Source organism: Aedes albopictus, chromosome 2, assembly GCF_035046485.1.
Source record: "Aedes albopictus strain Foshan chromosome 2, AalbF5, whole genome shotgun sequence".
NCBI lineage: Eukaryota > Metazoa > Arthropoda > Insecta > Diptera > Culicidae > Aedes > Aedes albopictus.
This window is the reverse complement of record NC_085137.1, coordinates 11,775,975-11,788,695: the sequence shown is the minus strand read 5'-3', so window position 1 is coordinate 11,788,695 and position 12,721 is coordinate 11,775,975. Positions and strand designations below refer to the sequence as shown.

The 12,721-nt window shown below is 37.1% G+C and overlaps 1 protein-coding gene across 2 annotated transcripts in view; it reads right to left on the bottom strand.

Moving 5' to 3' along the window:
* The window catches only part of LOC109398279 (zinc finger protein ush), a 334,683-nt gene that overhangs the window by 209,773 nt on the left and 112,189 nt on the right, over positions 1 to 12,721 (bottom strand). The gene's annotated exons all lie outside the window — the stretch shown is intronic.

Sequence of the window (12,721 nt, the reverse complement as noted above, 5' to 3'; positions counted from 1 at the left end):
TCGAACGCGAGTACGATCGCTGCCCAAGCCACGACGTCAAGATCATCATAGGAGATTTGAACGCTCAGGTAGGCCAGGAGGAGGAATTCAGACCGATGATTGGTAAGTTCAGCGCCCACCAGCAAACGAACGAAAACGGCCTACGACTCATTGATTTCGCCGCCTCCAAAAATATGGCCATACGTAGCACCTTTTTCCAACACAGCCTCCCTTATCGTTACACATGGAGATCACCACAGCAGACAGAATCTCAAATCGACCACGTTCTGATTGACGGACGGCACTTCTCCGACATTATCGACGTCAGGACCTATCGTGGCGCCAACATCAACTCCGACCACTATCTGGTGATGGTCAAACTGCGCCCAAAACTCTCCGTCATCAACAATGTACGGTACCGGCGACCGCCACGGTACAACCTAGAGCGACTGAAGCAACCGGATGTCGCCTCAGCATACGCGCAGAACCTCGAAGCCGCGTTGCCAGACGAGGGCGAGCTCGATGAGGCCCCTCTAGAGGACTGCTGGAGTACAGTGAAAGCAGCCATCAACGACGCAGCCGAGAGCACCATCGGGTACGTGGAACGGAATCGACGGAACGAATGGTTCGACGAAGAGTGCAGAACGGTTTTGGAAGAGAAGAACGCAGCGAGGGACTCGTCAGAACGTGGAACGTTACAAACAGAAGCGGAAACAGCAGACCCGCCTCTTTCGGGAGAAAAAGCGCCGCCTGGAAGAAGCGGAGTGTGAAGAAATGGAACTGCTGTGCCGTTCCCAAGAAACACGGAAGTTCTATCAGAAGCTCAACGCATCCCGCAACGGCTTCGTGCCGCGAGCCGAAATATGCAGGGATAAAGACGGAGGCCTCTTGACGGACGGACGTGAGGTGATCGAAAGGTGGAAGCAGCACTTCGATCAGCACCTGAACGGCGTGGAGAACGTAGGCACGGGAGCCCACGGCAACGGAAGGAACGACGACGCCAGTGCAGCGGAGGACGGAAATGAACCAACTCCCACGCTGAGGGAAGTTAAGGATGCCATTCACCAGCTCAAAACCAACAAAGCAGCTGGTAAGGATGGTATCGCAGCTGAACTCATCAAGATGGGCCCAGAAAAGTTGGCCACCTGTCTGCATCGGCTGATAGTCAGGATCTGGGAAACCGAACAGCTACCGGAGGAGTGGAAGGAAGGGGTAATCTGCCCCATTCACAAGAAAGGCGACCATTTGGAATGTGAGAACTTCAGGGCGATCACTATTTTGAATGCTGCCTACAAAGTGCTATCCCAGATCATCTTCCGTCGGCTTCATCGACGGCCGGTCGACAACGGACCAGATCTTTACCGTACGGCAAATCCTCCAGAAATGCCGTGAATACCAGGTCCCAACGCACCACCTGTTCATCGACTTCAAAGCGGCATACGATAGTATCGACCGCGCAGAGCTATGGAGAATCATGGACGAAAACGGCTTTCCTGGGAAGCTGACTAGACTGATTAAAGCAACGATGGACGGTGTGCAAAACTGCGTAAGAGTTTCGGGTGAACTATCCAGTTCATTCGTATCTCGCCGGGGACTGCGACAAGGTGACGGACTCTCATGTCTACTCTTCAACATCGCGCTGGAAGGTGTGATGCGACGAGCCGGGCTCAACAGCCGGGGAACGATTTTCACAAAATCCGGTCAATTTGTGTGCTTCGCGGATGACATGGTCATTATCGCTAGAACATTTGGAACGGTGGCAGAACTGTACACCCGCCTGAAACGCGAAGCAGCAAAGGTCGGACTGGTGGTGAATGCCTCAAAAACAAAGTACATGCTGGTAGGCGGAACCGAAAACGACCGGATCCGTCTGGGTAGTAATGTTACGATAGACGGGGATACTTTCGAGGTGGTGGAGGAATTCGTCTACCTCGGATCCTTACTGACGGCTGACAACAACGTGAGCCGTGAAATTCGGAGGCGCATCATCAGCGGAAGTCGGGCCTACTACGGGCTCCAGAAGAAACTGCGGTCGAAAAAGATTCACCCACGCACCAAATGCACCATGTACAAAACGCTAATAAGACCGGTGATCCTCTACGGGCACGAGACATGGACCATGCTCGAGGAGGACCTACAAGCACTCGGAGTTTTCGAGCGACGCGTGCTAAGAACGATCTTCGGCGGTGTGCAGGAGAACGGTGTGTGGCGGAGAAGGATGAACCACGAGCTCGCTACACTTTACGGCGAACCCAGCATCCAGAAGGTGGCCAAAGCCGGAAGGATACGTTGGGCAGGGCATGTTGCAAGAATGCCGGACAACAACCCTGTAAAGCTGGTGTTTGCAACGGATCCGGTTGGCACAAGAAGGCGTGGAGCGCAGAGAGCACGATGGGCGGACCAGGTGGAGCGTGACTTGGCGAGCATTGGGCGCGACCGAGCATGGAGAGCGGCAGCCACAAACCGAGTATTGTGGCGTACTATTGTTGATTATGTCTTATCTTAAGGACAAGGTATTTGGAGTACATAGCTCAAATTTTCTAGAGCACCGTTTATTAGAACCGTTGAAATGATATGGCTGAAAATGCATCATGCTAATTGTTCAGTGTTTGTCAACAGCGTGATGCATTTTCATCCAAATCCTTTCAACGGTTCCAAAAAACGGTGCTCTAGAAAATTTGAGCTATGTACTCCAAATACATTGTCCTTAATGATGTTGAACAAATAAATGTATGTATGTAATGTATGTATTGCTGAATGCGTTCGGTATGTAGATTGTAGATTCCCCACACGGAAAATTCAACCACCTTATTTTTGGGTTAATTTTAGTCAAAATTGAGTATATCGAATAAACTCGCAACCAAAAATTAGGTTGTTTTCCCTCTCTTCTCCCCCGATGTTTTCAAAAAATAAACAGATGCGTCTATTGAGTGAGAGTGGTTTTGGGTAAAATCAACCAACATTTGAGTATATTTTTAATTTTAATTTTTAATCTCGCAAATAAAGATAATAAAAATATTTTTTTTTGCTGGAAGTGAAGGAAATTACCTAGTGTGAGTTTAATCGATTTACTCAAATTTTGGCTTATTGGGTCGAACTATGGGATTGCGTCTAAACAACTCAATTTTGGGTAGTTTGGCGGTTCCGTGCATAATTTTTGTTGAGGCATTTTCAGGAATAATATTTGGTTAGTTTAAAAATTTCAAACTGAGCTGCATTGAAATTACTTTGAGCATTTCTGTAGAAAATTATTTAAAAAGTGAAATTGAATCAGAAATTCCTCACAGGAAACACTCAACAGCAAACCCTCTAATTATTTAATGAAAAAACCTCCAGACAATTTTTAGGATTTCAGTGAATTTCCGGACCGAGTTCCAACTCCTTTACAGATCATCCTAAGGATACTCTGAACAAAATGTTCGATGAACTCTAACACTAAGAAAATTCTTGACCTTTGAGAATTTGTTAAAAAAAACACAAATATACTGATTTAAAAAAAATAATAGGGAATTTCTTGATCTCTTAGACGATTGCTGCATGTTCTACGCTTTGCAAGTGTACTTAATACTGGCAAGCATGAAGCAAGCGCTGGCAAATTGTCATGAAAAGTGATTACTTTTTGGGTCCACGATTATTTCGAAATTTTACCTACAGTTTGAAAATAACTGTCATACAGATATCGATGAATACAAAAACTCAAATATTTATTTCAGGAACTGTTGTTTACCAACAGTTTTGTTAATAAGTATATTACCCAATAATTATTTTAAGAATACTCCGAAAACCATTTCTGGACCAAATTTTGAGATAATTTCTGACATAGATTTATGAAATATCTTATGATCCCCTCTTGAACAAAAATCTCAATGACCAATCCAAATAAAGAACTGAAAACCCAATCCAGAAGACTTTCCCTCAGGTATAAAAAGATAACATCTCCTTCGGCGTTTATGAGATAAGGATCTGTTGGCGGCAGTGTTGCGAATACTCACTAGCAATAAATTATACTCACTTGCTTCTATCTCAGTCCAGAAGCATTCTATCAAAATATGATGTTTGAAGGGGTTTTAGATCGTAGTTTAATCTAAAAGTTTGCCGAATAAAGTAAAGGTCGCAGACGTATACCAAAACCGTGAGAGAGCTGTGAGTACAAGGTGAGTATAAATTACACGAATTTTACTCACCTCGTACTCACAGCTCTCTCACAACTTTGGTATGCGTCTGCGACCTTTACTTTATTCAGAAAACTTTTAGATTAAACAACAATCTAAAAGCCCTTCTAACATCATTTTTTGATAGCATGCTTCTGGACTGAGATAGAAGCAAATGAGTATCACTCTTGCAAGTGAGTATTCGCAACACTGGTTGGCGGTTCTTTCATCTGGTTTTACCCATTTTCGAAAAAGGGAAAAGACAAAGGACACATGATGCTTTTATTGTTACAATTTATTGTGCCATAAACATTATTTTTTATGTAGGCGTTTGCACTACAAAGAAGCTGAAAACAAATTCAGATAAAAGAGTTTGTACCTAGGATATTTTTACCTAAATTCAGGTATTTGTTCGTGTTTGAACAAGTTTTCTGTCTCTGACTAATATCACATCTTTAAGAGGTGGTGAAGAAATGTTTGGTCAAGGAACAAATATTTGTTACCTCCAGCATCACCAAGTGATGATTTACCTGAAAGAGATTTTCCTTAACGTTTGTATGGGTAGATGTCTCTGTGATCTTCAGTCAAAGAGGTTTGCAGCTCGAAGCTGGCTCCAACTACCGATTGTAGCGCCCAGCCCAGAACTAGAGTGTAAAAGAACAACCATTCCGTTCCGAATAATCAACCTGATTGTGGTTCCCGTTATCAAATTTGGTGTTATTTATGATTCTTGATTCGCAAATTTGTCCGTCCTCTCTCCAGCTAAATAGAATGACATCATAGCACACATGGCATCGCGATGTTGATTCCAACTGGTGCCAAGAAGCCTTCAATAATAAATAATATCCGTATAGTCGAAACAACAAACAACTTCTTTGTTCAGTACAGGCAGGAAATAGGAGAGCACAACAATTTCTACTGGCCTTAAAATTTTCGGTATCAAGTCCAAGTGTGAACATACTGCAAAAAAAAGTGTAATGTAAACAGAAAACGATCACGACGACAAATTTCTTAACTGGGACTCATGGTGCACAGTGGTCTAAAAAGGGTTAAATATGGTAGAAACCTGTTGTCTGGTTAACGGACTCAGAGAATCAGCAGAACGAATTGTTGACTTTCAGTTCAATTTGCTAAAATATCCAGCAGTTCCAACTAGCAACAATTTCGAGAATGTTCTGAGAACCGTAATAAAACTTTCTTCTGGTTTTATAAAGGTTCTAAGTTCTTTTTGATTCTAATTTGATTTTAAAACGCTACGGGAGTGGCTTATGATATTCAAAATTGTTCTAGATTTCAACATATTTTCCCAAAAAATCTATGAAATGAAATACAATAAATCTGATCAATGCTCATTATAAACCAAAGACTTATGATCAAATTCTTGCGAGGAGAACTACGAGCTTTCTAAAATCGCAAAAACAGTAACAAAAACCTAAATCATATTGATGGACCACAGTGCAGCAGTATGCCGGCGTTTGCAATGCATACATTTCCCTTCAGTCACAGCAACAGCAACCGATGGCGACCAGGCGACACAGAACGATGATGCAACTCAATGCAATGCTGGCACACCCACGGAACCGGCCGGCCCGGCAACTCATAGGCTCAAGTGTAAATAAGGGATTTTGTCGACTAGCACACACACACGCACATTCCGAGGCAGCTAGCGCGTCCAAAAGTGCTGATGCGACCAAGACGGGACCTCTTCAACATGAGCTTGGTCGGTTTTGGGAAAAATTAAATTATGAACGTTCTAGCCGAGGGGTTCTCAATCGGTGCGAAGCGGTGCTAGGCTCAAGAGAGATAACACTAGTTTACAAAATAGAATGAAAGTCGTGAACTTCTGTTAACGACCAAAATTTTTGAAGCACAGTTTAGCGCTGATTTTGAAATCGTGCTTCAAAAAAAAAAAAAAAAATAAAGTAGAAAAGTTTTTAAGGTTTAGCTCAATATCGAGTTTTACAACTTTTCAAAATATGGAATTTAATAAAATTCAAATATCTTGCGTTTTGTTCAAACAATTTTGAATCTTTTTCCATAAATTAAATGCTGAATATAATACCATTCGATCATATGAATGCAAGTTTCGCGTCAGATTGATGAAATTCAAGATATTGGCGAGTTTAAGGGACAATCTCCTTGAATTTTAGCAAATTTTCCGAAAATATATGAAGAAATGTATTTTTTTTTCAATAAGAAAAAAAAAACAATTTAAAAATTCTTTCTCAACGTTTATTTGAGATATCATATGTAGGCGAGTTACAGTAAAAAAAATCAGCTCAATCGGAGCATTGATTACGGAGAATGAGATGTGTGAAGTGAGCGACTTTGCTTAAAAATAGAACAAAAATAGATTTCAAATCATCAACCTTGTATGAAAAGTCGAAAAAATTCCGCTCTTCTGTATTTTTTTCCTTCGCGTTTTCAAACTCAGGGCATGATTCTACACCAAAAACAATCATCAGCTTACCGAGTTCAAAAATGCTGTAAACTAGTGTAATCGGCATGCCGTTATCCAATAATTAATAGTAATTTTGGACTTTCACCAGAATTTGCATAAAATTTGTTCCGTATGCTATACTAGAACATCATACTGGATTTATTTTTATTATAATGCCAGTCATCAAATCTAGTTCGTAGAAGCAACTTTTGAACTCTGTAACATGACTCTTCATCTACATATGTAACAGCTCTACAAATACTGAAAAAGAACTTCTTAAAAATATCTTGAAATATGTTGTAGTAAATCTATATGTCCAAATGTCCATTTTTTAGTAGTTTCATTTCCAGAATTTGTAGAGATTTATGCATAGTGATGTTACAGAGTACAAGAGTCACTTCGGAGTTTGTAGATTTGATAACTGGCATTATAATAAAAAGAAATCCTTTCTGATTTACTTGTACAATATACAAAACAAATTTTATGTGTAATCTGGTGCAATTCCACATGGAATTCTGTTTTATTTTACACCGTGTCCAATAAGTTCTCATACAAAATCAAATTCAATTCATTTCACATCTGTAATAAGGATTTTCAAAGTAAATATATTTATTGATAGGCCAACTAACATACACCAATTACAGCATATGTTTCGGAACTAACTGTCCTTTATCCTTCTCTGCTGATCGCTTATGTGTCTCAAGTCGATGTCAGCTGGCACGCATGTCATTTCATTGATATTTCGTCGTATTTTAACGAGTAATGGTTTTAAGTTGAAACAAATTAGGTTCCTGTCCTCCCCATAGCTAGTAGCAATTATGACCAGAAGAGTAAAAATATGAGATCCTGTATTGGTAAAGTACGGAGCCGTTTTATTTTGTACAAAATAAAACGTAAATTAAACAAAAATGTCCATTTACCTGTTTCAATGAAATTTGTTGTGTTAAAGAAGCATGGGTGCATCTTATCTGGTTGATTCACACCATTCTCACTTATAAAACATGCTTGTATTCCAATAGTGGTAAATTTTGTTCAAAACTTACGTTTATTGATGTTTATCTTTGTAATAATGGTTATTTTAATGAAAATCAGCCCAAGATGAGCTTACTTGTAAATTTTTTACCATATCATCACTAAAACTGTATTATTTTAGCCTTAGTACATCCATTTGGTACATAACTTGGGATACAAACTCAAAATGTATCCTTATGGAGTCTATTTCGCTACCGTAGAATGAAAAACTTTTCGGATATTTTTCTTGCGTGCCGGAGAAAACGGATTCCAAATAATTTCCGATTATTTGGAGTATTTTATGCCGTTTTGTCCAAAATTTTAAAATCATAGATTCATGCACACATTTCTGTCAACATTTTTCTCTAGGAACTTAGGCCGTTACAAATATTCATTTCATTTTTTGTCCCACCACTCTTTGACTGGTCGAGGGGGGGGGGGGGATAAAAATAATAAAGCATTTAATTTGAAAAATATTGAAAACTCATCGGATTTGTCAAAGAATTTTGAGCAAGACCCAACATTTTGTAATTTTTTTTTATCTGCCCCCTCAAAATGCAAAATCCAGCCAAAAATTTTTGAAAGGGGGAGACAAAAAGTCGAAATTAAATTTGTATCAGCCATAATTAAATAGGTACTTCAGGAGTCGATACAACATCTAAACATGAGTTTTTATGATTTCTTTGATATTTCCTCGCTAACTTCTCATTTATTTTTTTTATATTTCGAAGTAGTTTTTTGTGAAGCCCAGATTGAAAAGAAAATGAAGAGTTGGCTGTTCAAATCCATTAATCAGAAATTCTGCCAGTTCTTTGACCAAATATTCAGTTGCAGAAAACAACCAAATTATTGTAGAGAAAGGAAAAAAAAATCAAATTTTTATTCTTTTTGTAATCTTCCAAATTTTTTGAATATTGTGCGTCGGCTAAATCGAACACAAGAAGATTCATGCAGGTCTTTTTAATAAAACTTTCTCACGGAGCCTTTAATAAAATACTGCAGGAATTGATATTAAATTCAAATAATAATATTCGGATTTAGAAAGATTTATTTTCTTATTGTTTTAACCCGTTTTTTAAATGAATGTTGGAGTTGCTTTTGGTGAAGCCCGACTTGAGAATAAATGAGAGGTTTCCGTTGAAATCCTGCAATCGGGAATTCTAACAGTTCTTTATATAAATATCAAACCGACTAAAATGCTGATGATTGTAGATTAAAGTGAATATTCTTAAAAAATGTTGTCAATTTTCCGATTATAATCCGATTAAATAATTATTTAAAAAAATTTCCGTTCCTTTTTTTTTTAATTTTGAAAGATTTTATCCATGGAGCATGTAACAAACTACTGCAGGAATCGATATGAAAGCCAAACAGGGTTTTTAGGATTAGGCAGTGAAACTCCCTTTCGAATTGTTGTTTTTCAAATTTTGGAGCAATTCTTGATGAAGCCTAGATTGAAAAGAGGAGAGTTTTCTGATTTTATCGAGAAATAATATGTTGAATCTCTTCAAACGAATATCCAGCCGAAAACAAATACCCTGAAAATCGTAAGGAAAAATGAAATTTCTGAAAGTATTTGATTTTTGTAAATGTTTAGAGGTTTTGCGTCGTTTTGATCCATTTGATCAGAATATAAAAAGATAATAAAGATTATTGCACACAATTCTGGCAAGTCAAGGAGCTTGTACTGAAAATAAAAACTGAAGGAATCGATATCAATGCTGAATATGATATGCTGAACTCTGATTTAATATCTAGCCAAACATGTTTATGGGCGCTGTATTTCACGGTGTACATATTACATTTCAAGATTTTTTTTTGAATTTGGAGAAAATACTGGTGAAATTCCTGAAGTCATTCTCAACAGAAGTAGAGTTTCTACTTGAATCGTGAGAGCTTTTTTGAGAAGAACCTGTGATAAGATCCTGGAAAGGTTTTCGATGTCTGGTTTTGAGGAATATTTTATCCATTTTCGGGGGGAATGTTTGGGGAAGAAATGTTTGAATCATTTTTCACAGAAAAAAGAAATTCTGTGATTTACACTAACAACAGTCCAAGGTCAATTTTCGGAGGCTATCCGTAACTTTTTATAAAAAAACCAAAATGATTAATTACTAATATTTTTGGAGGAAATTCTTTCTAGGAAAAAGAGCCGGCTGAAATTGTGATAAATCAGCTAAATGAAAAATTCCCGAACATATAGTAGCCCTAGTAGTAGCCAGAAACTGACCTGGTATTCATGAAGGAATTTCTTGCGAGATCTATGAAAGCTTTTCTTGAAAAAAAAAAGAAAAATCTTCAAATAATGCGAAGGACATCCAGATAATACTCCTTTAAAGAATTCTAAAATAATCATTCGAGGAATTTTCACAGAAATTTTGGGAAAAGTTCTCATTTGGGAGGAACATTAAGCAATATACCAGAAGCAGTTTTTACCAAACTTCCTTTATGAATAAAAAAGTGAATGTATCAGGAAAGCTCTGGTAGGTTATTGTAATTTACTGGTTGCTGAAACCATGGAGAAGTTGTCAATAAAATGTAGATCTTTTTTATAGAAAATTATTGTTTGTTTTTCTCCAAAAAAGTGGTAGGTTTTGGCTAAGTTGTTCTCCCCAACAATGCCATAGCGTAGTTCCACGGCGCCCTTGAGCGTCCAGATTGATGTCCCGCAGCATTTAGCTCAAGTTTTTTTGTTTTTGCAAAAGTTTCCCTTTCAAGTTTTTTTAATTTTTTTTTGTCTTTCAAAAAACGTGAAAAAAAGTAAAAAAGAAGAAAATTTTCTTTTTTTTTACATTTTTTTAGAAGCTTCTTGAAAAGGCTTTTGATTTACATTTAAAAGCTGTTCTAGAACTTTTGGAATATTTAAGTGTACATAGAAGTAAATCTTTTTTTGTATACACATTATTTGAAAGAAAACTTCAGACATGTAACAATGAGAATATTGAAGAATTTTTTAAAAACAAATTCGCTGGAATTTGGAATTTTTCAAAATAGAAATAAAGATTTTTGTTTTGTTTTCGGCAATTTGAAAATAAATTCTGGATTAATTTAAAAATGCAGATAGGGTATGAGTACCCTTCTTAGGTCTATGCCCCAATGTTCATCCTTTCCAAAAACAATCCATGTAAGCACCGATTGTTCGCATTCTTTTTGTAATCATGCGTGTCCACTCCTAACAAAATTTACAAATAAAAAAAAAAACGAAACTAGTGACGCTTATTAGGTTTGTTTTCGTTAAGATGAAAATAGGATTACTTCGTTTAAGAAACATTTTCAAACATTCCAAAGGAACTCTGAACAAATCTATTGAACTTTTGACAATATGGAGAAAGGTGAAATTAAATAAACAAAGGATCTATCACAGATACTGTAAAGAGTTTAAATGTTGATAACATTCAAATGTACAACAGTATCTTCTTGCCCCTTCTGTTTTAAGGTCTTGAGACTGACGCTTTTGGTGGGCGCCAACTTGGGCAACCGCCACACTATGGCTCTGTTTTCCGGTGGAGGTTTCCGTCAAATTAATAAAAAAATAGGAAAAAGCTTGTTTCCGTTAGTTCTTGTTTTTTTTTTAGAATTCCGCAAACATTACCCATCTGATGAAATTCATTATGCATGCATCTTCTAAAACAAATTCATATAAAAATTATTTTTTTTTCTTTGTGGAGTTTTGAGGAATTTCTGAAAAAAATAGGATGGAATTCTTGAAGAAATTGCTTTATTTTATGGCCCATTCCTAAAGGTATATTTTTTCCGGAGGGTTCGGCTTTCAGTAAAAAAAAGCGTTGATTTTCTTATCTCATCGCCAACGTTTCGATCCAGTTGTTAGGATCTTTTTCAGGGCTCGAAATTAATCAATTTGTCTGACCCCTGAAGATGAAGAAAATATCAACATCTGGATCCAAACGTTGGCGATGAAATAAGAAAATCAACGCTTTTCTTTGACTGAAAGCCGAAATCTCCAGAAAAAGAAGTTAATTTAACAGTCGAACGCATAAAGGTATATATTTTTAAATTATTGATTTGTTGTTGGGATGATTGTTGCAATTTCTTGTTCATGATATTTTGGACTCTTCAACTTATCTGATTTCCTATTGAATGATTGAATGAATATTTTTCGGATTGAAGGATTAAATCTATAGTTCATAAGCATGCTATGTTCAATCTCCAAAATTTGATCATAAAAAAATGTAGAAGCGAAATTTTTATCTTATTCTGACAAAAACATTACAATACTTCAAGGGTTTTACCTTTTTGTTGTCGTTTGGTTGACAAAAAATAATCGGTAAAATCATTCTCAATTTCACCTATGGAAGCCTGATAGTGATTTTTTTTGAGAAATTATCAGTAAATAGCTTCAAAGAATCCAGCTTCTCATAGTTTTTATCGACTATTTGGAACAAAATTTTCTTCCGAAGCTCTCCTTTTGCCTCTTTTAAAAAGTCAAGGATTTTTTCAATGTATGTATTTTAAATTTTACCTAAATAATAATTCACCTGTCATGTATTCAGCAGAAACATTTATCCATTCCCCTAGGTTTAATCTGACCCGAGAAAATAAACAGTTGTTCATTTGTTATCAAATATTTCTAAACAAATTGTCTTCTAGTATCATAAAAAAAACTCTTCATTAGCTTGTTGTTGTACCTCGACTAAACAGGCGTTTCCGATATTTTGTCGGTGCTTCCGAGTGTACCATACTATTCCTAGTATTCTCATAATTCTCTTAAATAGTATGGAACGAGCTCACCACGCTATGATGTTTTGTTTCGTCATTTTTGCGTGCTTCTTAACAACTTTAAAACGTCGATCTAAGTGATATGGTTTCTTCGAAGAAGTTTCTAAGTAAGTTAAAGTCCTACTAAAATGTGAAAACAATTAAGATATATTAAATTTCTTGAACATTTTATAGAACGCCATTATTTCGTATTTCATTCTTTTCAAAATGCATGCATCAATGTGCGCACGTCCTTCATATTTTTAAAAATTATTTCCAATTTTGTTGTTTTACAATTTTGTTTTGTTATAAAATGTATATTAACAACAATAAGGATACAATTAAATTAACACAAATAACGATTCATCCCACCCGCTTTGAGAACCCCTGCCTTGGACCACAACGGGCACACACATTCGAAAAC